General features: G+C 40.1%; 1 protein-coding gene and 1 long non-coding RNA gene across 5 annotated transcripts in view; one reads left to right on the top strand and one right to left on the bottom strand.

Annotated features, from left to right (window-relative positions):
* Window positions 1-4,158, bottom strand: part of LOC116702165 (uncharacterized) — a 10,005-nt gene extending 5,847 nt beyond the window's left edge. Inside the window, exons 1-2 of the long non-coding RNA XR_004335089.1 lie at window positions 4,148-4,158; window positions 1,270-1,275 (exon numbers count right to left, since the gene is read on the bottom strand). This is a non-coding gene — a long non-coding RNA (uncharacterized LOC116702165). The remainder of the gene's footprint in view (window positions 1-1,269; window positions 1,276-4,147) is intronic.
* Window positions 1-5,308, top strand: part of LOC116702163 (uncharacterized) — a 31,340-nt gene that overhangs the window by 19,350 nt on the left and 6,682 nt on the right. The gene's annotated exons all lie outside the window — the stretch shown is intronic.

Here is a 5,308-nt window from a genome sequence, read left to right as displayed (position 1 = left end):
CTCTTATATTCCCAACCATAAAAGAGGCCAAATTCTGCAGCAGGATGGTGCTCCATCGTATACTTCCATCTCCACTTCAAAGGTCCTCAAGGCGAAGAAAATCAAGATGCTCCAGGATTGGCCGGCCCAGTCACCAGACATGAACATCATTGAGCATGAACATGACTTGTAATAATCAATTGTGTAAGAAATAGCTCATATGAAAAGCTAAAACCCTCCCAAAAGATGTTCAATGCACTGAAATAAATTAGTTTCACTAAAAAAAGATTTATTATTTAAACAAGACAGAAAGGTCAAATTTTGGCAAGACAAAAGTTTGTCGTCTATACAGAAATTGAACAAATTTACTACAAATACTAAAATATGTCAGCAAATTAAATAGTGGTGCTGTGAGATTCAAATTGTATATCTTGTAGACTTCCATGAGTTGAAGGACTGCACCATGCGGTTTGGCAGGATTCATACAATGTATTGATGAAGTCTCAGGAATAGTAGGAAAGCAGTCTTGCATGCCTCCCAGATTCATCAATATCTTTGGTTTGGTCTTCCATGCTTCCTCTTTCATCCTACCCCACACATTCAATGATGTTCATGTCTGGTGACGGGGCGGCCAATCCTGGAGCATCTTGATTTTCTTCGCCTTGAGGACCTTTGAAGTGGAGAGGAAGTATACGATGGAGCACCATCCTGCGAATTGGCTCTTTTATGGTTGGGAATATAAGAGGTAGCTAAGATTTCTTGGTATTTGAGACTATTGATGTTACCTTCCACCCTGTAGACCTCTCGCACACCCCATACTGGAGTAACCCAGACCATGATTTTTCCGCCATCAAACTTCACTGTTTTCTGGGTGAATCTGGATCCATGCGGGCTCCAGTAGGTCTCCTGCAATATTTGCGGCAACTGTGGTGTAATTCAACAGAAGATTCACTGAAAAATCCACTTTCTTCCACTTCTCCAGCGTCCCTCCTATAAGCAGGCTGTGGGCCTTGGCAAATGCCACAGGGTTTTCAATTGTCTTTGTGTAGTGCTGGCTTCTGGGCACTGATTCCACCATGGAGGCCATTTCGAGGCAGAATCCGACAAAACGTTCTGGTTGACACAGGGACTTCAGGGGACCAGGTCTGTGGAGCTCTGCTGCAGTGGAAAATGGGCTGGCCTTGGATTTTCGAGCAACAAACGGTCCTCTCGAGCAGGTGTCTTGCGGGGTCTGCCTGACCTGGGCTTGTCAAAACGTCCAGTCTTCAAATGTTTTTTAATCCTCTGTACTTGACGCTGAGACACATTGAAGGTGTTGCCACATCAGCGGTGGATCTGGTCTTCAGCCTCTTGATAATCAAAACTTTAGTCTCAGGGTGAATTAGGCCTGTTTGAGATGTCTAGTTGCAGTTGATGTGAAGGCTAGTGTACTGGGGTTGTTTTTATACACACTGAGACCTAATTGATCCATTATTAGTCCCAGGTGAAGCTCATATGACAAGGCGACAACACTTATGTCTTTGCAAAAATTGACTCAATGGGCTTTACCAAGTGTGGAATATTAGAATACTTTTTGACAGTTTCTTTTGCACCGAAACATTATTACAAAAGCGGTTGGGATTAAAATGAGCCATTTCTGTAAATAAATCTTGATTAGAAATATATTTCAGCGGCACTTCAGGTCAATTTGTACACAAGCGACGAGACTTTTGTCAGGGACTGTATATGCTTGTGTATATATTAGTGTGTATGTTTTTGTTTTGGTTGTTTTAATGTGTAAGCACCGTGTGAGCAAGGATGCTCCAAAGACAAATTCCTCGTATGTGTCCTCATACCTGGCAAATAAAGCTGAGTCTGATTTAAATATGGACCCACATTTCATTAGGAAGACAGATGGATAGTATATAAAAACCTGGTAAAACGTGTCAATGAAAATGTGTCCCCTGATAACCTAAGATGTCAAGATATTTTTGGATGTTTAAATAACAAATCTAGGGGAGCATCTGTCGTTTCATTCTGATCGTCCATGTCAGCATGCACATGATGCTGCTGAAGATCCAATCAAACAACAACTCTCTGAACCTTGACCACTTTACTTTCTTTAGTCCTCTTTGTTTCAGTTTCACAACAGCTCCTTCCTATAAACTTTAATCTAATCGGTTCCACTACGAGTCTAGAGTCTGAGGTTGATGCCTTTTAATTACACTTGGCATTGATGTGGTGTGTGTGCACACACACACACAGACATATCTATAGTGTTTTTTAAGGAGGTTAGACATTATTCCAGATCAGACGTCTTGTATCCTGTATGTTATCAAAATACTCATGCAACACCAAACACCTGCTTGTTTTTTGACCTGTTAGCCTGATTTCCAATCCAACAACCAAACAATCTCATACACAGTAGTGGAGATTAGCTTGTTGAGTGATCTGTGTCAAAGTAAAAAAAAAAAAAAAAAAAGTAGTTTTGGTGCTGTTAAAACCAAAGAGGCACTTCAAGCTGTATTTTTTTGTTGTGGGTAAGTTTAATACGATAATGCAATATTGTATTTGAATGTAGTTTGAAAGCCTCTGTGAAGAAAAAAAAAAAACATCTTCTTGTGCCACCACTGACCTTTATGGTTACCTCGGTGGTCTCCGTGGGCTTCTCACTCACAGATCCCACAGAGATTCCTCGGTGTACTTGTTGTAAGCGTCATGGACCACCTGCAGGGCACACACAGGAGACATGTCACAATCTGGGCACAACAATGTAATGTCCCAGGAGCTGAGCTTTCGCAAACAACTACTCATGAGAAAACATATAGACATTGCTAGAGAGGACAGAAACACCACACACAAACACACACACCACACACAGAATTGGCACAAGTAACTGCACAGAAAGCTCCTAAATAAACAGAAGATATTGAAAGGGAAGCTTGTGTGACATGAATGAGAGGCTGAATTATCCGTCCGGGGCTGGAGGTTGAGAGGACCAGAGCCAAAGGGTGTTATCTTAAAAAACAAAAATAGTTGGTTCCTTTGAACGGCAAAAAAAGACGGCACGAGTGAAGGTAAAAGATAGATGGAGAAAAGATGCACGGTTGGACGAATAAAAGTTAGAGTGGAGCGGAGACATGGAGAAGAGCAAGAGAGCAGAGAGAGAGATTCAGGTGGAGAGGTATGACTGATGTGAGTTTGATGTCTCTTGGGTCGAGTCCCTAAAGGTCGGCTGCATCGTCTCACACATGGTCTTTGTTCTCAGATCTACGAGGAAATCCATGACAACATCCGTCAGAGTGACCGACATCGAGGGCAGCGCTGTCATCTCACCTCCACTGCTGATACACAAACACACTAGAAGTCTCCACACGCACATCAGATTTAGAGGCACATTAAAGCATTTGCACACACACACACACACACTTATGTAGCATATACAGGAAGGATACAGAACACCTGAACAACACATGTACACATACAATAAATGGATAAACGAGGAAGTACAGTATGACCTGCTGATTTACATTTATTGTATATGTTCACAAGTACTTATTTATAATGACTAGTAGGGGAGGTAGTTTAAAATCTTAACAATTTAACTTTAATTGGTATCATTCTTAACTTTTAAATAAACACCAATACTATTAAAATGATGTCTTATTACTTGTTTTCATTTTTAATATAGTGTAAAATAGAAGCTGCGACTAGTATTGGAGGGAATAAAGAGTACATTTTATTTAAATACCAGCCCCGCTCCTATTAAAACAATGTGTAAAAGAAAGAAATGGTATTTGTGTTTAATAATAGCTGAGTGAGTACTAAAAAGCTAATAACTTGGCCTATCTATATTTAATAGTAAAAATGTACTTCTTTAGCCATGCAACATGGCTCTAAAGACGACATTTATACAGACATTGATGGTTTACAGAAGATGAATCATACTGACTGTGATCCCTTGAAAAATATACTTTACTAATACAAAAAGAAAAAGTAGCCCAACTACAAACCTGAAGAGTAGTCATTAGTCATAAGTAATGGTGTCTGTGGTTTTCTGACATTTGGGAATAAATGTAAAACAGCACGCCACAGGGGAGTCTCATTGTCATGTCACATGGGAATCTATCACTTCAAAACTAGAACATGAACACGTAACACCTAAGAACTAGACAGACACAAAAAAAACACTGACAGACACAAAGACACTTTTGGGCAAGTAGGTGATTCGCAGTAACAATTCTCCAGAAGAACACATCTACTGTGCATCATGGACGGTTGAATAAGCCTACTCCTACAGGTTAATCACTGCCCTTAACACACACAACACACGCAGAACCAGCACAGACACCCACACTACACATGGGATATTTACCTTATAATCAGCCTACACAATAAAACATCAAAGTAAGAAATATGTGCATGTGTGTGCGTTGCTAGCCGGGTCGCCCATCATGATAAAAAATACAGCAGTGACCCACATGTCGGCACTTATAAATAGATTGTTTATGAGTAACTGCAGGTCTATATCTGAGCCGTTTATCAGTGGAGAGAAAACAAAAGAGAAAGCAAGAGAGGCAAAGCAGAGGGACACATGACAGAAGTGTGTTCGTTAAATCACTGCTCAGCTGCAGTTACCCACCTAATACATAAAGGAGAGCTAAACCATGTCAACAGTTCATTTAGTCTCTATACTTGAGTTAAAATCTAATTTTCTTAAAGCAAGTGAAAAGCCAGGTCTCTTCTCTAGTTTCACAGACTGACAGGAGGCCCAACAGATTATCACTTGTTTTGAGAAACACAAGATTTAGTAGTAAATATGGATTGAAACTTGTTAAAATGGACTTTTTTGCAGCGTGCCCCCGACCTGGTTCAAAACCATTTCTAAAATCCTGGAAGACAGTTCGCACTGTTGACCGAGCTTGCCAAAATAACACGGCTTTGTAGAATTAAGTGCTGTCATACAACTGGCCTCCTACGCTTATCTTTACATCAACCTCATTCAGAAAGCTATTGACAAGATGTTGACTTTTTTTCCTTTATACAGGCTGGTGCCAATCATTTTCAAAGTATACTATATCTTTTAGATTGATTGCCACTCTGGTTTCTAGTCCCACACTGTTACATGATATCCACTTCATAAAAGAAATGGAGCTATGACCCTCACATACTGTATACTAAAGCATACTTATAATCTACTTAAAAATCATTTGAAAATTGAAAAGTCTGTAAGGATCCCAGAGACAGCTTGTCCCGTTGTGGTGCCAGATCCACTTCAGGTAATTCATTGAGTTTTGTCAAATTAGGTCTTCACAACTTTGGCCTGTTCATTAGATTGATAGCGTTTTCC

Source organism: Etheostoma spectabile, chromosome 14, assembly GCF_008692095.1.
Source record: "Etheostoma spectabile isolate EspeVRDwgs_2016 chromosome 14, UIUC_Espe_1.0, whole genome shotgun sequence".
Taxonomy (NCBI): Eukaryota; Metazoa; Chordata; class Actinopteri; order Perciformes; family Percidae; genus Etheostoma; species Etheostoma spectabile.
This window is presented reverse-complemented; position numbering and strand designations above follow the sequence as displayed.